At 41.5% G+C, this 24,783-nt stretch overlaps 1 long non-coding RNA gene across 2 annotated transcripts in view; it reads left to right on the top strand.

Annotated features, from left to right (window-relative positions):
• Positions 1–24,783, top strand: part of LOC142158990 (uncharacterized) — a 111,264-nt gene that overhangs the window by 14,517 nt on the left and 71,964 nt on the right. The window contains exon 2 of one of the 2 annotated variants that reach the window (XR_012692893.1): positions 4,253–4,402. This is a non-coding gene — a long non-coding RNA (uncharacterized LOC142158990). Of the gene's footprint in view, positions 1–2,317; positions 4,403–24,783 lie in introns of those variants that run through there. The other variant, XR_012692892.1, reaches the window with a different exon arrangement.

The following is a 24,783-nucleotide window of genomic DNA, read 5'->3' as shown; positions in this document are numbered from 1 at the left end:
GGCGTTCCTTTATCCTTGGATGCCATCTTGCCAAGTATTCTGCACATGCGCAACCCTGGGAATCTTTAAAAACCTCTGCTCCATGGTGATAGGAGGATCACCAGCCAGTTCCCTTTATAAGGGTCCTCCTTTCTATCGGTCTCCGATCATCAGGTCTCCCTACCTGATAGGCAGCATCTCCACTGACTCCCGTCTGTGCTCATACTTACCTTTGTTTCTGTCTTCGCGAGTTAGGCCGTTTGTTCATTGGCTGCAGCTTCACTCATCCTCGGTCCTGTCCCAGAGTTATAACACCTGTGTGGATCTCAGTGCTTTTGCTCTCTGCAGTTCATTGCTTCACAGCATTACCTGTTCAGGTTATTCCACAGTCAAGACCTGTGGCCTCACTGCAGAGTATCGCTCATCCTTGGTCCTGTTCCAGAGTTATAACACCTGTGTGAGTCTCACTGCTTTTGCTCTTCGCAGTTCATCGCTTCTACCTGTTCAGCTTATTCTACAGTCAAGACCTGTGACCTCACTGCAGGGTATCGCTCATCATCGGTCCTGTTCCAGAGTTACTGTATAACACATGTGTGGATCTCAGTACTTTTGCTCACCGCAGTGCATCGCTTCGCAGCTATACCTGTTCAGCTTAACGCTGTCAAGTCTTGTGACTATATTGCATCGCTCAGCATCTGTCCTGTTGCTGAATTTCTTCACTAGTGTATACCTCGGTTCTTCTGAGTCCGGCAGCTCATCATTTTATAGTACTACCTGCTCAGCCTATCCTATTATTGAGATACATGGCTATATTGCTGATCATCGCACTGCATCCGTCCTGTTCCGGAATTCCATACACCTGAGGCTACATTTCATTCTGCCTTACAGTTACCTTGTGGTTCTCTCTATTATCTGCTCTGCACCCCCTAGAGTACCGCGACCTGCGGTTGAGGGCAGCTAAGACCATATTCCCTTGTAGGAATCCCTGGTGAATACCTCTCCTCTGTTAGACTCCACACCTCTCTGGGGGTAGCTGTCACTCAAGCGGAGATCAAGACCATTCCAACTATCTGGCTTTCATGACACCTACAAATGAACTAAGTAGATAAATAGGAGCACGCTCACCACATGTTTGGTACATTTGTAAATGGACTCTAGTGCCCAATTTTTCATTTGTATTGTGGAAAAACAGAAAATGAACTATAATGAATTGGCATAGGACAATCTGTCTGACATCTCACAAACATTAAAACAGCAGTAAATATATTGTTACAATGTTTTCCCTTTTAGTAGTATTGTAATGTTAAGTACCTTTAAGGATAGTACATGTAGGTACTGTATGTGTATCTGCTTGTCTCATAATAATATTAAGTGGTTTACTTTTTATTGGTTCATTCTGATGAAAATGGTGATCTTAAACAAGAAGAAAGAGAAAAGTAATGTGTATATTGGGGCACTCCGGGAACTGAACTAATTTGTAATTATATTAAAAAATAAACTTTATTACACAAATATGACAAAACAAAATTAGCGAAATATTAAATCTTGTGGATGGAAACGAAAACCAGTGGTAGAGACTGTTAAAACTACCAGAAAAAATGCTGCTATAGTCGCGCCAGCCAGCCCTCTAACATATATTTTCTTTTATTGATATAATAAAGCCCCTCTGTTAATGAATGGGTATAAAGTATAACCCTTTATGGTAGGTGATAAGGTTAGCCCAAATAGTGACATATTGATAGGGTGTCATATAATGGGAAATCACATCCAGGATATTATAAACACTGGATTATATACTGATTCATAGAAGCGCACTGTCATGGCGGTGCTTCGGCTTCTATAACCGAGGTCCGACACTCTCACCTGCCTCACGCTGATTCCATACTCCGGCTGCTGGCTTCCTGTCTCCGGCTCTGCGCATGCGCGGACTCTATCTTTTATGTCCTCTGCATGCTCCCTATTGGATACCCATTCTGGCTCCAAACTTTAATAGGCACTTCCCCCTTCTCTTCAGTGCCTGTTGATCGTGTTACCTGCCTGGTATTAGATGTTCCGTCTCTCTCCCTGCGCGTTCCATTTGGTCTTCAAAGCCCCATATCTCCACTGTACCGCTGGCTTCAGAGCTCCATATCTCTGCTGTGCCGCTGGCTTCAGAGCTCATGCTCCATATCCCAGCTATACCGCTGGTCTCGAGCTCACACTCCATCTTCCTCCACTGTACCGCTGGCTGATGAGCTTACGCTCCATCCCTTCATTGTACCGCTGACCACAACAGCTTACGCTCCATCTCTCTCAGCTATTCCACTGACCATAAGAGCTTACGCTCCATCATTCTCCGCTGTACCACTGGCTGAAGAGCTTACGCTCCATCCCTTCATTGTACCTCTGACCACAAGAGCTCATGCTCCATCTCTCTCAGCTATACCGCTGACCACAAGAGCTTATGCTCCATCTCTCTCAGCTGTACCACTGGCCATAAGAGCTTACGCTCCATCTTTCTCTGCTGTACCATGGGCTGAAGAGCTTACGCTCCATCCCTGCATTGTACCGCTGACCACAAGAGCTCACGCTCCATCTCTCTCAGCTATACCGCTGACCACAAGAGCTCACGCTCCATCTCTCTTGGCTATACCGCTGACCACAAGAGCTCACGCTCCATCTCTCTCAGCTATACCACTGACCACAAGAGCTTACGTTCCATCTCTCTCAGCTATACCACTCTTCACAAGAGTTTACACTCCACTATTCAGTTACACTATTGTCTACAGAGCTTGTGCTCCATCTTCTCTGCTGTATACTGTTCATCCCATTCTGCCCATTCCACTAAAGGTTCTCGCCTGACACTCCTGGTAAAGGCCGCGACCTGCGGGCGGACGCAGCTAAGACCAAACCACTTTGCGGTGGTTCTTGGTGAACACCGTCCGTTCGTTAGACTCTGCGCCTTGCTAGGAGTAGCGCCAAGTTGGGCATATCAAAGAATCCAATCCTCCAAACCGTGACACGCGCATAGATGTCTTTGATCTGTCCTTCCTCTTTAATGTCTTAGAGATCTCTGTGTAGAGAGAGACAAGGAGGAAGATTCTAATAAGTTTGACCGTCTTGTCTGACAAACAATCCCGGTACAGAAAGTATCACTGCTGTGCAGTTTGGCCGCATTTAACGAAACCACCCACGGAGGGATTTAGATAGAAATGTAGTCCATAATTTCCTAAATTCTATATCTTGTTCATGCCAGAGGGACTGATTTACATATTGAATAACTTAATTAAAGAGAAGACAGCTGGTGGCGCAGACCGAGCCGACGCGCATTTCGCTAAAAAAATAGCTTCGTCAAGGCAACCCTTTAGGCCATTCCATTGGTCTTTTATAGCGGGAAACCTCAATTTAATGACGTAATAACTGGCAACGAGTCCTAAGCAATTTTAGAGGTTATTATCAATGGACAGTCTTCGCAGCCAATAGAACCCAAGTATACCCCCACATGCAAATACAATTGCTCGGCAGAGACGGGTGTGTGGCATGTATCGTAGTCAGAACTAACATTAATACCTGAAATGAATCTGTTGTTAGGGTCATTATATAGTGATATATATGGTGATTGTAATGAATGAGTAAGCATCTAAGTATTTTATGTATAACACAGGTAAGTAAGAATGTGTTGTATAATATCACACCATGTTGTCAAATCACACTGGACAGTTAAGGTGTATTATATGGGAGATCTATAAAAACAATACCTACATGTCATGTGCCAGTAATAAATCCCTAATTAACTGTATTATGTCAAAAGTATAATTAAGTGATAAAAAAGTTTGTGAAAATAATATCAAAAAGAAAAATGAAATGAATACAAATTAAATAGAAATAAAAATAAAAATATAAAAAAAATAAAATAAAAAAAGTGAAGATGGTGTAGACCTAACAAAGGACATCTATATATTTCATCTCATATAACAATGAGAGTGAAGATATGTAGGAAGATCACAGTGATGGTGATTCATAAGTGAGGATGGTTATTAAAGAAAGAGAACCTCCTTCTTAGTCATTTATAGACGATGTGATAATATTTGATATTGAATATAGAAATAAATGTTGAATCCTCTTTGGCTGAAAAAATGGTAAAGTTATTATAAAGAAATAGTGAAAAAAGGGAGGTAAAAAATAATTTTTTGAAAAATGGTAAGCTGTTGTGAATTAATGAATTCTATAAATTCTTTATTTTAGAATATATACAGCTAATGTAAATTGTGTATTGTTTTATCTTCTAATGTAGGAAGCTTTGGATGCAGCACTTACTGCAAATGCAGCGTTAGCTAAGGAGTACCAGAGTCTGCAAACCAGCTATTTGGATGAAAAAGATAAACTATTGGTCAACTATGAAAGCAGGATAATAACAGAGTCGACATTACGAGACTACTTACAGGTAATTTTAAAGGGGGCTAGTGCTGTTTGATCAAAACATTGACATAGTGTACTCTGTAATTCTATCTTGTATAATGTTGAAACTGAAAAACTGAAACTAAGGAAGATAGCGGTCCAAACGGGGTAGGATGGACTTTAAACTCTTACTTACATATAGAAAACTGGCAATAACTGAATATATATCTATTCAAATTATAGCTGTGTGTTTATTTTATTTGGGTACCATCTCCTGGGGTAGATCTCCTTCCAATCCTGCAGTATGTATACACTCATGATCACGATCTCCATAGAGTTTACAGAGTCAGGGTAGTATATTTACTAAACTGCAGGTTTTAAAAAGTGTAGATGTTGCCTATAGCATCCAATCAGATTATAGCTGTCATTTTGTAAAATGTACTAAATAAATGATAGCTACAATCTGACTGGTTGATCCACTTTTTCAAACCTGCAGTTTAGTAAACATACCCCATTATCTTTTTATCCAATGCCGGCAATGAACATATCCCGGTGAATAATTGTAGAGAGTGCTGTAGATGGACTAATTCATCTGTTCGTTCTAAGACTGAATATTTAGTTTCAGAGTCACTGAAGCTAACGAAATTTGTAATGACATGTGGATAGCTATAACAAGGTGGTTAATCAGTGTGACAGGAATGAATGAATGAATACTGTGCTATCATTCTCTAGACAACTACAGGACCAGATGAAGAGCACAGATCTGAAGGTAAATCGTGTATAGTGTGTAGGCATGTGATCGGCAGACTGATTGGAATTTGAATTGTTTGTTAAATCGTTAGTAATAACAAATTGTTCAAAAGTTTTTGTCTAAGGCTGGGTACACACTACTGAATTTTTCGACCAATGTGTTATCTACACCAATTGTAGTAAAAACTGAAATGAAAAAAAGACCAGATCAGCATGCCGATTCATGCGTACACACTATACATGTTTTAAAAGATTTACCCTCAGATCTGTGCTCTTCAACTGTCATAACGATTGGCTGAAAAGATCATGGGGTAAATGTATCATACTCCCGTATCTTCAACTCGCGGGAGTTCGGCAAGATGAGAGCTAAAATTTAAAGCGGTGCTGCCTTGTAAAGGGAAACTTGACTTTACAAGGCAGTGCCGCTTTAAATTTTAGCTGTCATCTCGCCGAACTCCCGCGAGTTGAAGAAACCGGAGTATGATACATTTACCCCCATGACTTTGTAAACTCAGTGGAGATTCTGATCTTGAGTGCATACACACTGCTGGATTGGAAGAACATCATTCCATAGCTGAACGAGATTTTATGTTCTGCTGAACAATCAAATGAAATGACGATTTGTGCTTTGGAACAACTGTCGGTCATCGTGCAAGTGTACACACTAATGAGATTTTGGGCCAAACGGTCGTTTATCAGGTGTTTGCCACTATAATTGGCCGAAAAACCTGTAGTGTGTACCCAGCCTAAGAAAAAACAAAAAGTAGTTTCAGCACAGTTACTTACAAGCAGATATCAGGCCTTCTCTCACAAGACTCTGCAGCCCCTGTCCTCATGCAGTTATAGACTGACTGAGCTACCTTGCAGCATTTTACTAGCACCATACAGGTGCAACTCCTGAATACCAACAGAATCACTGGTAATTTGGAATACCCGGTTTATGGGCCTAATGGATGGGGCTTTCCCACACTCTCCATCCATAACCCCAGGACCCTTTTCTGGCTTTTAAACAGGCTATGGCCCTTCAGCACCTTAGGCACAATAACATTTTCCTGGGGGTTTAAAACAAGTAGCTTAGGAATCTAGGTGAAATATATACCTGCCTTCAAACACTAATCCAGTGACTGTGTCACAATATATATAAAATGTTGGGATTGAAGTGCTGTTTTTTTTGTTTATTTTTTCTACGCTACTCTGATACGGCTTTTGCTGTATGATATTTGGTCCTTGTCCAGCTAAATTATATAGATCTTCTCCCAAATCCTATGCGTCTAGCAGACTGCAGCAGGCTTTTCCTTTTGACTCCTTTACATCTTCATCCATTTTGTCCTCTAAATTGACAAGTTTTTCAGTCCCTAAAAAGAGCAATGCTTGACGGTAGGGATAGTGTTCATGAGAGGATGTACAATGTTAGACTTACTTCAGATATAGCACCTAAAGTTGAGGCCAGAAAGTTAAATCTTGGTGTCAGCAGATTATAGGATCTTCCTCCATTTGCTATGTGTGTTTCCTACGTGCTATCTGGAAAAATTAGCAAAGTGAGATTTCTTGTAAGTTTTCTTCAACAATTTTCTTTTTGCCACCCTTCCATAAAGAATAGATTTGTGAAGTGCTCAGTCTGTTATCTTCCCATGGACAATTTGAAAATGGAAATTCTTGTTTTTTGTGTCTTCTCATGGACAGAGAAAACACAAAGTACATAGGGGTAGATTAACTAAAACAACTTAAAGACAAAAGTGGAGGTAGCATAGCAACCAATTAGATTCTAGCTATCATTTTTATAGTACATTCTAGAAAATGAAAGCTAGAGTCTGATTGGTTGCTGTGGGCAACAAATTCAATTTTCTCTATTACAAGTTATAGTAAATATCCCCCAAAGTTTACTGAACAAGGAATATACTAAAAGTAGGAAACACACCAGTTGCAAAACTCAAAGTATATTCAGACTGATAGCTTTTTATAATATTTTTTTTTTTTTTTTTTTTGTTTGAGAAGTCTGAGTCCCCGCTTGAGTCCCTGAGTCAAGAATATGGATTGTAAACAGTGTCCAGTGCGTCCTGTACAGGGGTGGACCTAGACTTTTCTATGGAATGGGGGGGGTTAGCATAGCCATGCCCCTCCTTTATTCTGATTGGTTGGCCCCGCCCTCTCCTTCGCTTAGATTGGACCTCTCGGCAGCTACGTAGTGTGCTCCCCACTTGCCTGGACCCACCAATAGTCCTGTATTTTGTATGTGTGTAGGGCACAAGGTCTCTCACTGGAGAAAGGGTGTCCCCATGTGTTAGTAGGAAGCCAGACAAGCTAGGAACTTTTGTTTATGTTTTATTTGTTTTGAGCATGGTGAATAGAACTAGTTGCAGCTAGTTAAACTAAAACAATTGACGGTAACCCCAATACGATCTTATGATAATACCTATTACATATTACAGGTGTTTGAGACACTCTTGGACAGTACTTTCATATCTTTGTGTACTCTGTTACTTCACACTACGCATAGGGAATGTTAAAACTTTCTCCCTGACTAAAGAAATTCTAGGTTCTACAGAAAGCACATATCTATATGGAGAAATTAAATTTTTATGTTTATTTTTTGTTTTGTTCTTAAATTTAGAGTTTGAAGTTATGCAGATTGTGACATAAATTAAAATAAAACATGAATATAAAAAGCGAGCTAGGAAGAACTTTTATCAAGTATGCTAGAGCAGGCTTTTCATTCTAATATGAAACTATAGTAAGGATCATTGCACTAATGCAGGAGGATTTGTGATAATGTTGCAGAAATTTTTACTGTCAAAACGGAACTGCAGTGTAATGACTTTTGTTATCATGGCTTCTAATAACTATTCAGCATAAATTGACCCCACATATGTTAAATTGAAATAATATGTCAGCCACATAATACGATAAAGAAGACGTAGAGGATGCCGCAGGAATTCTATATTCTTGCAACTAGATTAATTTACTAGGGCGTTAACATGGTTTGTTATAGTTTTCTATTACACATGCAGCAACACTACACTACTGAAAAAACATGAGGAAGTTGCACAGCAATAAAAGGAAGATGCAACAGTATGTGTGTATTGTATGTAAGTATAGGCATGGCTTAGTGAGTATATCAACCTGGACCTTAATTCAAAGTTTAAAGGTGCCCATAATTGCTGCAATTCAGGTAGTAAATTTACCACACGTTTGGGCACAAAATGATTGCTAATCTGGCTCCCCATCAGACAGGGCTGGACTGGGACTAAAAATCAGCCCTGGCATTTAAAGCACACGGGGCCTACCTCTGTTGATGAGTAGGAAAAACCCTGTGTGCTGCCAAGGACGTGGCCACATTATGTTGTGGACATGGTCAACATGGTGCGTTGATACATACATTATAATCCAACCTTACATTTATCAGGCCCTCCCCATCACGCCACCCCCCCTCCCCCCAGATACATTGCGACACACTTAGTCCACTGTACTTATCTATGCTCTGATGCTGCTGACATCCGTCAGGGTGGGAACTTCCTGTACAGTGAGCAGGGACAGGGCCGTCTTTCTGACTGGGCACGATGGGCAGGTGCCCGGGGGTCCCACATGCAAGGGGGCCCCAGGCAGGGCTCTCAATGAAAATAAAAAATCCTGTAGGAGAAAAAAAAAGCGTACCTTTTTGCAGTCATGCGGAGCGTGTAACCGTTCAGGTCAGGTTGTCAGGTGGCGATCCGGCTCCTTCCCTGGTCCCCTCCTCTGTGCTGCGCTCACAGTGAATATGGTGCGTGTTGATGTCATCACGGACGACATTTTCATTGAGGAGCGCAGTACGGAGGAGCCACACGCAAAAGCGGAGAACAGCGACAGCGACTCAGTGAAGATTCAGAGAAAAGAAGAGAAGGGGATCGGACTTGGAGAACAAGGCGATTGAAAGGTAAGTTAAGGGGTATTTGATTTTTTAGATCAAAGGACGCTGAGTGAATATATATAAAAAAAAAAAAAGTGATTATGTATATATAGTTTCTCCTACAACTTCTGGAGCTAATATTACCTTCAATCATTCAGTAGATGGTTTTTATCTGGTGAAGTGACTTTGGAAAAGTGGTCTAGCGAAAGTTTAAAAAAATATGTTATGCTAGTTTGTGACCCTTAAAAATTGTGTTGTTGTTTTGTAGTCTCATTGCTAATCTAAATAAAGACATGTATTTCAGTATGGTGTCCTCTCCTGAACACAGGAGTAGAAATATGTGCAAAATTTGTTTTATTGCATTCAGTCATGGTAATGATTAGTGTTACATATCATCTTTTGGTTAATTTGTTGTCATTTAATAAACTTGGTGCTATGGCCCATAGCATATTCCATTGTGTTCTGAGTTGCCAGTCCATACGGTTCAGCCCGAGTTGCCAATCCATGCGGTTTAGCCCGAGTTGCCTATCAATGCGGTTCAGCCCGAGTTGCCTGTCCATGCGGTTTAGCCCGAGTTGCCTGTCCATGCGGTTCAGCCCGAGTTGCCTGTCAATGCGGTTCAGCCCGAGTTACCACTTGGTGCTGTCTGCTCTGAGGCATCTCACAGTGCTGTCTGCTCTGAGGCATCTCACAGTGCTGTCTGCTCTGAGGCATCTCACAGTGCTATCCAGTCTGAGTGCTGTGCCCATTCCGGGCTTCCCGTCAAGTGTGCTCAACTTGTCATCCCAGCCAGGGATTCCTGCCTTGCCGTCCCAGCCGGGGACTCCTGCTCTGCCGTCCCAGCCAGGGACTCTCAAGAGTCTGCTATTGAGCCTGAATGCCCAAAAGCCTCTTCTGAGTCATCAGATCTTCCTCCAGTCTTCTTTGATGGAGACATCGAACAGTTTGTTATGGTACTCCAACTGTCCATGAAACAGTTTCAAGAATGTCCGGATTATTTTGTTGACCAATTCAATAAAGTAGGTTCAATCATTATGTGTTTTAGAGGGGAGTCACAAACTTGGGCCTTCTCACTACTAAATTCCGATGACCCCATTATTTATAATACCATGGACTTTGTTAATGCCATTTGTCAGAAGTACGCTCCATCCACAACCTAGTCACCTGATCCGGTTTTCTCTGTGCCCCCTCAGTCACAGCAAACCTCAACCTTGGTAGCTGGCTTTTTGGATATATCACCATCCTGCAATAAAAAGAAAAAAGGAGGAAGATCTGAAGGGAGCTTGTATGGAGCGTTTGGAATCCGCTCGTTAAAGGGGGGACTATGTTACAACTCTGCCTGTGTTTTGTATCTAGCAGCAGTACCTTATACCACCAGAGGTGCTGCTGTTCTGTTCCTGAACTCTTCTACATGTCTGAAGGAGTTAATCTGTTTGCCTGATGCCTAATTAGAACTGCACCTGTCGCACTGCTTCTAATACCTGCCTCAAGCTGTGCTCTGTGCAGTTCATACCGTTTATTCCTAGCTGCTGCCGCCCTGCTCCTGTGCTGTTTGGTGTATACCTTCTGGATTGATCTTCTGTTGTGACCCTTGGCTTGATTCCTGGACCCTGCTCGTTTGCCTGTTGCCATGACCTTTTGGCCTGACTTCTGGACCCTGCTTATTCGCTTGTGACCTTGATCTCTGCCTGGCTATTTGGATTTGTTTGTCTGATCTCTGCTTGATCCCTGGACTCTGTCTGCTTTCCTGGACAGCCTTGTGCCTTCTGGACTGGGGTAAAACTTATAATACCTGTTCCTGCCATTTTTACTATACAGTCTCCTTAGGAACCTGTTCTTATCCGTGGATCTGAGTTATCTTTGTTTGTGTATTTACCAGAATAAAGACACTTTGCTTTACACTTCCGTTGCACTTTGTGAATGCACTGGGATTCATAACACCCACCTGCAATTCACCATTAGATTAATAGCCTACCTCCCACATTATATTAGGACCCCCCCTTCCCTCGCACATTATATTCATATACTGTCCCCCTCACACACATTATATTCATTTACTGTCCCCCTCACACTCACAAATTAAAGTCATATACTGTCACACACATACACACGCACTATAGTCATACACTGGCCCAAACACACACACTATAGTCATACACTGTCACACACACACTATAGTAATACACTGGCCCACACATATACTATAGTCATTTACTGTCACACACTATAGTTATACCCTGTCACACACACAAACTATAGTTATACCCTGTCGCATATACGCAAGCTAACCCTCCCCCCCTTAACTTGTTCGATCCAAAGCGTGCTCTGTAGTCTCTCTTCACACATGGGACGGCACCTGTCACGTGGTGCGCGTCCCATGTGTCACTGAGCCATTCATTGGGGAGGGAGGGACTGAAGATGCGCGGCCACCAGGAAGTCAGTGTAGGGCCGGCCCCATTACTCGGCGCACAGACTGTCATGCCCCATTACTGTCATGTGCCGAGTAATGGGGCCGGGCAGTTTATAACCGGCCCATCTAGCCATCGGCCCTTCTGGCATTTGCCAGAACTGACAGATGGCCAGTCTGGCCCTGCCATCAGATGACGTGAAGGATGGTAGATATGGTCAGAAGATGCTCTAATCTACAATGGTTAGTATTGCTGCCTCACAGTGTTGGGGTCATAGGTTTAATTCTGACCAGCTCCCTTTGGATGTGGACTTTGTGTGGAGTCTGTATGTTCTTCTCATTCTTGTGTTCGTATAGATATAGAAAGTGGCATAGTGCATGAACAGCAGACTCGGGGGAGATTATAATGGTTAATTTGAATTGAATTAAACTAATGGAATGTAGAGGTGACAAACACAGAGAGAGTTTATGAACCTATAATTTGTGCGGCTACATTTAAAATAGCTGGAGAAATGAAGAATTGGAAGCTGGGAAGTCTAGTAAGAATAAAATAGCATACACTATACAGGATAGTACAAGAGCATGAGAATCAGCATTTTGGCAGTGGAGACACGTTAAACATATTTCTAGCACTGTATAGAAGATAAACTGCTAAAATGTAGCTGTTATGTATTGTAAATATACAAGGAAGCTATTATAGTTCCCAGACACCATACATGATTAATATTGCATTAACTATGACAGGTAACTGTATTAGTGGAGGATGCTTGGGTGGGAAAAGTGAGCAATTCAAGTTTTAGAAATTTATATTTTGAGACACCCCCTGAAATCCAAATTTAAATTTTGGAGAAATAGGAGATAGGTATGGCATTGCAGACCACAATTATGAATAACAGGTTTGACCAAACACGTAATGCACTTTGCAAGTTTAATATTTTCCCAAATAACAGGGAAACTGTTTTTTTTTAATTATTCGTTGCTCCACCAGAAATAAATCATATGGCAGTACATGTTTAAGGTCAGAGAAGTTAAACTTTGTGCATACAAGTCAGCATCATGTGCATACATATAGTTAGAGGCCAATTTAAAGATTGTGGGGGCAGAAAACAGTACTGGCCCCAGAATTGAGCCTTGAGGGACCCCACAGGTAGCATCTAGGTGGGTAGTGTTGGAGCCAGAGACAAACAAACTGGGATATTCCTGGATGTGTTCCAATACTTGAGCACCAACGTTTGCTTAACAGTGTAATATGTTCCGCAGTGTCAAAATCTTTTTCAAAAGCTAGAAAAAATGCAACTAAATTCACCTGAATTCCATTCCACACTGAATTTTGTTGCAGACTTTTAATAGAATAAGCATTGACAGCATGGTGGCTAAGTGGTTAGCACTTCTGCCACACAGCGCTTGTGATATGAGTTTGATGCCCGATCAGGGCCTTATCTGTGCAGCGTTTGTATGTTCTTCCCGTGTTTGTGTGGTGCTCCGTTTTTCTCCCACACTCCAAAAACATATGTTAGTTAGCTGCTGACAAAATTTACCCTAATGTTTGTGCCGTAGGGAATTTAGAATTTATGGTCCAGAGGGACTGCGTGGGTTTCCTCTGGGTGCTCCAGTTTCCTCCCACACTCCAAAAACATACTAGAAGGTTAATTGGCTGCTATTAAAAATTGTCCTTAGTTTCTCTGTCTGTGTGTATATTAGGGAATTTAGACTGTATCTCCAATGGGGCAGGGACTGATGTGAGTTCTCTGTACTGCTCTGTGAAATTAGTGATGCTATATAAATAGCTACTGCTGCTGCTGATGATGGAGTGTCAAGTTATTATCTATGCATTATGATTCAACTATACTTCTATACTGGGGGCAGCACAGCGGCTCAGTGGTTAGCACTTCTGTCTTACAGCACTGGGGTCATGAGTTCGATTCCCGACCATGGGCTTATCTGTGTGGAGTTTGTATGTATTCGCTGTGTTTGCGTGGGTTTCCTCCGGGTGCTCCGGTTTCCTCCCACACTCCAAAAACATACTAGTAGGTTAATTGGCTGCTATTAAAATTGACCTTAGTCTCTTTTGGTCTGTGTATGAGTATGTTACAAAATTTAGACTGTAAGCTCCAATGGGGCAGGGACCGATGTGAAGGAGTTCTCTGTACAGCGCTGCAGCATTAGTGGCGCTATATACAGTGCATTTATTTAGTTTTCGTTTTTTATTTTTAATAAATTTGCAAAAATCTCAAACTTTTTTCACGTTGTCATTATGGAGTATTGTGCGTAGAATTTTGAGGGGAAAAGGGAATTTATTCCATTTTGGAATAAGGCTGTAACATAACAAAATGTGGACAAAGTGAAGCGTTGTGAATATTTTCCGGATGCACTGTAAATAGAAGATGATGATGATACTTCAGACCTAGTTGCAGTCCTGTTATATATTGTAAAATAGAATTAGGTTTTGGTGATTACCTGCTGTTCAAATTAAATATTGAACTTTTATCATTTTAAACCTTAAATCTGTGTCATCTTGCTATTGTGCTAAAAGCAGCAACTGGGATCTAATCTTGCTTAAGTTAACTAACAATAGTTCCTGACACCCGGAAAATAGACAGCCCATTTTGAAACTTGAAAGGTTCACTGAACAGTTCTGAATTTGGGGAACGGGAACGACTGTATTTAATATCACCTGCCAGAGACAGCAACAAGATTAATAGAAATTTAAAGGATTGTTCTGGGCAGATCCAATTAGCTGCGAGGTGTCGCCAGCTAATACTGTACAGAAATCTTTGCTCAATTTCTCTCGCATGTCTGAGAGAAAATGAGCAAAGATTTTACTAAAAACTCTGTGTCTCCGCGGACTGTTCCGGAGACACATGGGGCCTGAGTCATTAAGGAGAGCAAAGCATAAAAAAGGAGTAACTTTGCACTTGGGCAAAACCATATTGCATTGGAGGGGGACATAAATTTAAAATGTGGGGACAGATTTATAGTTGGGATAGGGCATGTCCTAGATTAACTTTAAATTGCAATGTACTAATAAAGCTATCAAGTATTGTGTGCTAGATGAAAAAACAGCCAGTATTTAACTTATATGCAAAATAATAAACTAATTTGCACCCCTCGCATTGTAACATGGTTTGTCCCAGAGAACATTTTCTCCTTTTTTTGCCTTAATGACTCAGGCCCATGGTGTCACCTCACGGCCAATTGTGAGGCATAGTTTGCACATCTGTTGGACTTAGATGGGGGACTTGTTTTACAACCAAAGTTTACTACAAAGTACAAAGCTTTTAAGTAAATCACAATGAATGAATGCATAAAATATACACCTGAGGGAAGGGGTATGTTATACTGGGTTTTAATTGTCATAAAAGGACAATAGAAAAATTAACAGCTAATAACATTATGCTAATACAGATTATACAAGAGATTAAGTGAGACTTTTGTTCAAATATTTGGCAAAAAGGTAGATCAAGGATTTATGTGTTTTGAACAGTACGGTTCAGAACATTTGGGCAATGAAGGTGCAGAAATAAATGGAAGAGATTTCACCTCTTGTTTAACTTCAGAATAAATGTTTCAAATATAATATTAATGTTGATGATGTTAAATTTACAGAAAAGATCAAAATAAAAAAAAGCACAATACAATTTTACCTTTGACATAATTAAATGGATTCCACCTAAGGCCTAGATATCTAGATTTAGATTATTATTTTTCTAATTTACTGTTGAAAGTAACATCAGCGGGTTGATCTTAAATGTCCCCTTTAATACAGTACCTTCTATTATTTTACACTAATAAAGTCTGGTTTCTTTTGGTCTCTGCTATAAATGCGTCGTGGCTGATGACATTCTCTCTCAGAAGCAGGGAAAAGACCATCGGGACTTAAAGTTTGAATTGTAGGAAATCACAGTATACTGTTTTTGCTTTTTGACCAATGAAAAAAGACATGTAATGTGCATGGAACAAAATGATGTGGTTACCTAATGTGTCAGTTAAATTTTATGCACTCACCCAGTAGAGCAAATAGTGGTATAAAACATGTTACCTTTATTGTATGGGATATGCAGTAAATGCATTTGTCCACCAGGACATTGATTACATTCAAAGTCTTACCTTAGCTAAAAATGACATCTTAGCAAACCATAACTGACCCCAAAAAAGCGGACCCTTCACGTGATTTATATTGTTGCTAGTTAGATGAACAGTACTGCAGCCTCAAGCTATTAAAGCTATTAAGTGGGTCATTGTGGTAACTACTTTTAGTTAACCTAACCACATTTGCTTCTAATTTCTATTTCCTCCTTTGAAAAATCATTAGCAAGTCATCAAAAGAAAGTGTTTACAAATTATATAAACTATATTAAATAAACTGTATTACTTCAACTGGTATTATGAGACATAATTACTGTGTGTTGGAGCATAAACAAAAACAGTTACACTGTTTTCAATATAGTATCCTAATTAGTCCATCACATAGGAAAATGCAGAACTAAAATGGTTTTATTAATCTATGCTGATGACACACAAATGTATCTTCCCTCCCTGGAACTCTCTCCTATCCCCTATCCTGTGCTCCTAACAATCTCTCTCCTGTGGTCACTACCTGGTTCTCTCGACAGTTCTTCAAATTTAACATCTCCAAATTCAAGCTCCTCTCATGGTTGGCACGGTTTACCACCATGCCTTGGAGTCACCTTTGACCTTCCACTCAGTTTTTCTTCTCATATCCGGTCATTCACTCAGTCCTGCCCGTTAACATTACTAAAATCTGCCCCTTCCTCTCTCAGGTAGTTACCATTCTCGTGATACATTCACCCATCATATCTCTTCTTGACTTCCTTCTCATTGGCTTTCTTAACTCCCGCCATTCCCCCACTTCAATCCATCCAGAATGCTGTAATGCTGTGGGTTGGCTCCTCTGCTGTCGCTCCTCTTCCATTGTTCCTCTATTTGTATCCCTTCACTGGCTGCCTATCTGTTCTAGATTTCAGTTGAAGTTCCTCACCCTAACTTAAAAAGCCCTCACCAACACATCTCCCCATACATTTCTGACCATGTCTCACGGTACACCTCCACCCAGCCACTCCGCTCTGCCTCTAACCTACATTTCTTTTCACATTTCATTACCTCTTGCCACTCCCGCCTCCAAGACATCTCCCATGCTGCCCACACCATTGGTAGTCCTTACCCTGCCTCACCTGACTCTCCCCATCCTACAATCCTTCAAATGCTCCCTCAAAATTCTTCCCTTGCCTACCAGCTTCATTGTATTCCAGTTGCACCTACTGTCTCTCACCACCCCTCCCTTTAGAATGTAAGCTCTCCTGGGCAAGGTCCTCTCTTCTTATTATCTCATATCTGTCTACTGTCTGTCTTCCTTATATATTTTGCCACATTCTCTGTGAGTCACTACAGGTTTTTTTTCTCACACTAATTTATGCTACTTAGGTGTAACAAATTTTATGTATTTTGCTCACTGTATTGGTTATGTCTTATCTATATTTGTACAATTGTCCGGCATTACGGAAACCGTGGTGCCCTATTAATAAATAATAATAATCACCGCTAATACCAATTACACTTACCAGTTACCTTACAACTATACTTCCTTTGGTGAGAGAGTCCATTTTACAGTCCCTGTTTCCTTTCATTTTGTTGCTCTTTTGGTGTATGGATAAACTCTGGTACTTGCTCTACAGTGTATGTTTAACTCTTAGATTTATAATGGCATGCTCCCATTTTATTCTGTTGTGTTTTAATGATATAGTGAACTTGTATTGGGTTGTCTTGGGTTATTTTAAATATTGGGTTGTAGTGTACATACTCATGAAATACTCTTTTTTTTTTTTATTCTTCCATATATGTACAAAAAAGTTGTCTGGCATATTATGCATAGGTGTACAAAATAACAGGATGCAACAGGGATAGGTTTTCAAAATTGTTTTCAAATATAATGTGTCACTGTGTTCATCATTATTTATTTTTTAAAGATACTCATAATGCAGTGATATTTTAAATGGAAATTGATCGGGCACTACAGTCATAGTGGCCAGGCATTTCTTGCTCACATCCAGCCATGTGCTGCCCTTTCTGCCTAGATTGTTTCACTACATTAGACTGTTTGTACTGTCTGCTTGACCAATGCATTAAATAAGATGATCTGCTGTCTCCGGCAATGGTGGTAAGGCTCTTTATAGAAGGAAATACAAGGTTAAAGGAGAGCTCCACCCAGATACACTTGTACTCAGCCAGGTCATAAGCGCAAGACATTTTTACCTTTGTTTTGATAGCAGAAAACACATTCACTGATTGGTTTGATTTAAATAAAAAAAACCTCTACAATACAGCAGGTTGTGTACGAATGAAAATTAGCAAAATATGTATTCTAAAATATGACCACAAGATCATATAATATTTGCATAAGCAATGAAGAAATCAATTCAGCTTCAGAAGTTGATCCGCAGTGGAGCAATAAGAAGTAGCTAGCTAGTGCCTATAACCGTCATCGTCATCAGTGTATATTTGTACCAGCCTTCAATCACCCGCAAGTGATACGGCTACTGACAGGCATAGCTGGCTGCGTGTCTGTGCAGATCTGTGTCAGTTTGCAATTACGCAAAAACGCTCTTACTGTGCTCGGCCTGTGTGTCCATGCTTCCTCCCTCCCCCATTCCGCCTCTCCAAGAGTAAGGAGGTGCAAGTACCAAATCTGCATAGAAATGGATGTAGGAGTATGATTTATTTTTTTTGTGGGCATGTACAGTGCAAGTTTGCACATTTTACACTAAGCAAACAGGTGTATGCCCAACTCAGCATAAGCCAGTTCCTGTTAATTAGATACTTGTTACCTTTCCGGGGTAAGAGATGGGACCATTTTAATTGTAATCAACACTATTAACAGTCAAGCAAAATATCTATTACAGATGTTTAAGACAGCTTCTGAAGCTGGTTGGGGAAACAGGGTTAGTATGAACATATTTCCCTGGCTAAAGTTCTCCTTTATGGAAAATGGGTGTAGCAGGGAAATGAATTGAGCAGAAAGAATATTTACTTAATAGAGTAGAAAAAAGTAGGACACAGTGTGGCAGGTTCCAAACATAGACAGAGCCCCAGTATTAGACTCGTGGAACTATGGGAACCAGCCAAGATTTCAGTAGACACTGCATGTTATTGATGTAAAAGACTGAAGTGTTGTGAGTTGTGCAGGATAGAAGAGTTTCAAGATGTGAGATGTACATAGACCTTCTTTTAATATTGGGAATGAAGTCCATTTACTCATATGATAGTATCTTTTTGTCACCAACAAAGAGGTGAGAACTAGTACCACTTTTCTAACAAATTGTGAGTTATTTACAGACTCATGAAGCATTCTAATAGTATAAAAATTTAACTTCTGTTACTGTGACTTTAAGTAGAACAAGGAAAAGTTTCAATAACTGCAAAAACTCCTTTCTTATTTTAATATACAGGCAAGTTAATTAAATGTCCATGTTTGTGACCTTTTTTCCCTATATTAGTCATTAGACTCAAAGGGCCAACTCATGACAAATGTTTTGATGGAAAAAGTAACTTTATTTGTTTAAAGGTACAAAAAACACAAAATGGATTACATTCAAGTGTACGCAGTACACCGTGAAACATAATCATTCATACATTTTAGTACAATACAAGGCATAAAGTACAAGATATAACATCCTACACTATACATCGAGTACTGCACTAACCATACAAACTTAAACCACATAACATATTGAAAAACCAATGAATGTAAGGGGACGGCAGGTGAGAGGGGTAGGGTGGGGGAGTCACAAGCCCGAGGCTTTATTGAGGACAGACACAAATATAGGGAAGGGTGCATGAATAAGGCGTGACATTCAATAACACTTCAAACAGTGATGGGTGAATGGGTTGGAGGGGGTAAGAGAGGGGAGACACAAATCTAAGGTTTTATTGAATAAACAGACACATAGGTGAGAAGGAGAAGAGAGAGACAGAAAAAATGATCATCTTCCTCTTCCTCAGGACTGTCAAGGGTGTTATAGTCTCTTAGCAGACTCTGGATAAGCCGGTGACAGTCCTGGATGGTCATCTTCTCCCGCTTCAAAATGAGACGATTCCTGGCAAGCAGTTAATAAGGTGCCAGGCCTCCTGGATTGCCCTAATGGTGTGGGTCCCAGGAAATAATATATATAAAATACTGAATGGTATGAAAGGCAAGTTCTGGGCACACTGTCCTTAAGATCATGTTTCAAGGCATCCAACAGTGCCTGTGCAGTGAGGCAGTCCCAAAAAATTTGCTGTGCTGTTTACTTTCTGGTGATACAAAAGGGGCAATGAACATATCTGCACAGGTTCCAGGAGTGCATGAATGTCCTGAGAGGCAGACCCCCTGGATAGCCATCCATGCAATGTCTTTGTGTCTATTAGTCAGACTTTTGGAGGCTACATTGTCCCACACGTGTTTTGCTGTAGCAATATTATTTTCGAACCCTGGAATAATGTCTTTCGCTCTGATGAGCTTGTGGACAGTTTTTGGCTTCCACAAGTCTGGTTTAAGTCCCTCCAGATAGCGTTCCCTCACAAATTGTCCAACATCCAGGTAAAACCAAGGTGTAGTCCAATTGTAAGGGAAGGAGCTGTCCCACTTGTCCCAACTAAAGGTTCTCCAAAAGGGTAGGAGAAAAAAGCGAGACATTGACTTACCAGCAGAGCAAATGTTCTTTTCAATAAGAGTTCTGCGGATGCAGTTACAAATGAAAAATGCTCGCAGCATGATGGGGATATCCAAGATCCCTTTCCCACCTTTGAGGGGCTCCTTGTACATAACCGACCACTTCACTCTGTCCATTTTGGAGTGGAAGACTGCCATTGTGATGGTCTTGCGGACGGCAACAAGAGGTGGCCAAGCTTGCGCCGTGTAATCTCGTTGTGCAGCACCAGTGCTTTCCCTTCGATGATAAGGTCTCAGGCTTCATAGGCCAATCTTTGTCTGACTGTTGCCAGTCTCTCTTCCCAACACTACAGGGTTGCCTCCTCTCCACCAAACCGAACTCCAAGAATTTTGATAAGTCTGACTTGATTGTGAAGGGGAATGCAGCGGGTGATGACAGGCGTCACTGTCCAAAAAGCATCGCCTCTGACTTCCCGCAGTTGACCTTTGCCCCTAAAACTCGGGCGAAGTTCTCGCAGGTCTGGACGAGTGCTTTCACTGAATGCTGGTCAGCACAGAAGACAGTGGCGCCGTCCATGTAGAGCAAACACTTGGCCTCTAGACGGTCTGGACCCGGTGCAGTGATGCCTCTTAGATCTGGATTCCACCTGCTGCACATCGCGAAGAGCTCTATACAACAAACAATAAGAAGAGGTGAAAGAGGGCAGCCTTGTCTGACCCCAGACATGACTGAAAAGTGGTCAGTCTTTCAGCTGTTCACCAACACTGAGCTGTAAATGTCAAAGTACATCAGGTTAACATAAGAACAAAACATATCAACCAAGCCAAACCTGCACACAACCCTATGCGTAAAATCATGCAGTCCCTCTTTCAGAGTAGGAGGCATTCTGCCCTCCACCACCATCTCCTCGTACAGTTCTAGCAGGTCCAGGCCAATGAGGTCCCACAGTGCTATATAGAGCTCCGCTGGGAGACCGTCACTGCCCTGGGTCCTACCCAGCCTAAAGGATCTAGCAGCAGAGTGCAGCTCCCCCAAAGTCAGGGGGGCGTCCATGGCTTCTTTGCCTGCAGGATCAATAGTGTTAGTGATACCTAACAGGAACAATTCAGAAGCATAAGTGTTGATGGTCTTAGGGGAGTAGAGGTTGCTGTAGTACTCTGTGACAACTCCCATGATGCCCTCTTTCCACTTTCTGGGAATGCCGGTCTCGGCCCACAGCTCAGTCAGGGGTGTGTGGCTAGAGTGGAGTTTTCTGAAAAAGAAAGAGTTACATTTCTCACCCTTTTCCAGGTTCTCCACCTTGGAACGGAAGATGATGCGCCAGGACTCCTCCTCGAAGTACCTTTTCAGGCCCCCTTTGGCCTCCGCCAGATCATCCTTCACATCCCAGCTGCAAAGTTGGAGATCCAACAGGGACTGCAGCTGAAGTTGTAGCCTCCTTAATTTTGTCTTCCTCTCACATGCCTGTTGTATTCCCTTAGTCTGAAAGAACCTGCAAATCTTGACCTTGACATATTCCCACAAGTTAGACATGCAATCAAAATACAATTTATCATTTTTCCAAGTGATATAGGTGTCAGTCCTTAGGCCTCTTGAGGATAACAAGAGCAGGACACTAACCGGTATTAGGACTACTGAACTAAGAGGTGCGGAGTCTAACGTACCCCTGGTATTCGCCAGGGACCCCCGCAAGGAGGTTTGGACTTCGCTGCACAGGGTACGCAGGTCGCGGTCCTGCTAGCCAGTTGCCGGTGTAGTGTAGAAGGGTCAGACGGTCCGGGTCAAGCCAAATCGGGAATGTGTGGTACCAGGGAGAATCCAGATGAATGGTCAACAAGCAGAGGACGCGGAGCCAAATGGATCACACAGAACGAAGGATGGTCGACAAGCCGGGTCACAACGGGGAAGCAGGAAGACTGGGAGCAAACTCAGAAGACTGGAGAAAGGGAAACCAGGAACACTAGGTATTGAACCTGTTACTCTGGCACCCTAATGGCGCCAGAGTCAGGTTTAAATAGAGGAGAGCAGCAGATGATTGGAGGGCTCAGGGAGGTGGCACGCCGTGGTATAGTAGCGTCCCGTTGTGGCACATGCGCCCGACAGACAGCACAGGAAGCCGCATCGGCCTATTGCTAAGCAACAGAGTGCTCGACGGAAGTCGGACGTCCGTCCCCATCTGACAGAGGATCAGCGGGGACGGCGCCTGACAATAGGTATCCCTCAGTTCCTCCAACACATCCTCACTCTCCAGGAGAGCACTATTCAATTTCCAGGAGCCTGGGCCGAGAGGGAAACCGTGTCCGAGAACACCCTTGAAAAGAATGGCCCTGTGGTCCGAAAAGAAACAGGGAACCATGACGTGCCTGTTCTGCCTTACTGCTTTTGAGGTAAACACAAAGTCAATCCGGAAACGCACTGAGCCATCGGGGTGGCTCCAAGTATAATTTACAGAGCCAGCCCCCATGGATTCCACTGCATCCCGCAAGGATGCTTTGACTACCATCTCCTGCAGCAACCTAGAAGAAACATCACGTTTAGCAGTGCTGTTAGTACTACATCCTCCTTCCTTTATAGGACAGTTAAAATCCCCGGCCATCACTACCACCCTGGTGGTTGCGAGATGGGCCCGCAGGGTCTGGAAAAGCTCCAAACGCTCATTCTTACCCAACTCATGACAAATACAGGAATGGAATCAACTGCATCTACATTGGAGTGCTTTTACCATACACGTCCTACGTTAGTCCTCCCTTCCCTCCTCCGTTCCGCTTCTCAAGTCATAGAGAGTCATAAGTGTAATTTGTGTTCAGATATGAATTACATGAAATCATCATCATCACCATTTATATAGCACCACTAATTCCGCAGCGCTGTACAGAGCAATTGTATTCATTGGTGTAAGGTCCGTTTCTGGGCATGCATAGAGCTATTTCATGCAAGATACACTATGCAAATGAACATACAGTACATCCAAAAATGAATCCGGTCCAAATGGTCTATTTGGTTAAATACACACTATAGCAAGTGTATCTTCATGTGAGGAATCTGAAAGATCTTCTTTGTTCAGGGAGGGAGCAATTGTATGCATTCCTCTGCATGCATCTGGCTCACACTACCGTGCAGGGGTTTGCTGGGCCAGTCCCATAGTGGGCTGTCTTGGGCTGGGTCACCGGGCTACCCGCATTTGTTTTACTTTAAATGTTCCTAATAAGCTGCTGAGCTGAGTCTCTCCCATTCACACACTAAAATTTGCCAGTCAGCCCCTGCTGCCTTGTCACTGGTCTATTTCAGCAATTCTTAAAGCCCTAGTATAGAAAGCTGTTTTCTGGTTAAGCTGGCCAACAAAGTCGGTTATCTCTGCTATGACCAGTGCCTACAATAATTGAAATGTAACCAGTATCAATACTGTGCTTTGGTTATAGGTGCAAACACCCACCTACATTTCTCTTTACTATTATGAACTACTTACTATACAACAATGGACACCAAAGTGATACCTTGACAAGAGTTAGAGATGGGCTACACACAAGTAGTTTACCGCCATTAGTATAAAGAAAACATTAATGAAGTTCATATCGACACACTCTCCATTTGTGTTCTGTTATAATTTGCCACCATATGTAAGTATTTATACAGTAACAAAAATGTCAAAAGCATTGTCACCTTTTTTTTATTATCCAAATTATTACTTTGTACCCAAAGTACCATTAAAATACCTATATAAATCCAATTGAATAAACAAAAGTGCATCAATTTATTATATAAACACGTGTATTTTACCCTTGCACTGCTTACATTAAATGACATTAAACATTATTCTTTGGGGATCATTTAGAAAGTCTGTATACTTGTCAGCTATTTACGTCTTTCTTGATGATAAGAATTGCTTCTAGCTGAGGCTGAATAGCAATCTTCCAAACACCCCTTTGTTTACTAATGTTCTACTTTTCTTTTCATCTAATATTATTTCTTGTTTCTCCAGTTTTAGCATAGATGAACCTACAGTTAGCTGGGAACATTTGCTATTAGCTTCTTTTTCTATAAAAAAAAAATTTAATTTGAGGATAATCCTACCTCCAGAGCTTATTCTGTTCCTGGCCATTGACTGTGACAGTGAAAAGGCTCATCTGAAAGCACTGGAGCATCCAATCTAAAAGCATAAAACATATTACATTTCATGAAAAAGCTAATTCAGATTGTTTAATTCTGGTAATATTGCCTCTGTCACCTTCAAAATCAAAATGTTCTTTCCTGTTATTATAAGGAAAACAACCAAATTGCTAGAAAACCCATTTGAATATACAGCTGCCTTATGTTGCATACTAATTTGATCAAAAAGCCTGTGCCTTCTCGGCATACACTGTACACTGTTGAATAGAAAGTATTTTAGTACATTTCGTTGGTGGACATTTCTTCTGGACTAAACACAGGATATTATTGCCGGGCAGTAAAGCAGCTGTCCTGCACTGTTGTTTATTCATTGCTTTAACTAATATACTTGTTAGACATGGAAACATTTTAACAGTAAAATTCCTATCCCTGTTTGAATTTCTGTTTGTCTATTTTTATGTCGGAATTTGTTTGGAGCAGGAATATAAAGCAACTGTAACTTTATGGTCATCTAAACTTCATCTCCTGTTGTCTAGTAGGCAGAGCATAATGTGAGATGTAGTTCCGCAACATCTGGAATGTACAGTGCTAAAGTACAGTATGATTGTGTTTGA

Source organism: Mixophyes fleayi, chromosome 5 (assembly GCF_038048845.1).
Source record: "Mixophyes fleayi isolate aMixFle1 chromosome 5, aMixFle1.hap1, whole genome shotgun sequence".
NCBI lineage: Eukaryota > Metazoa > Chordata > Amphibia > Anura > Limnodynastidae > Mixophyes > Mixophyes fleayi.
This window is presented reverse-complemented; position numbering and strand designations above follow the sequence as displayed.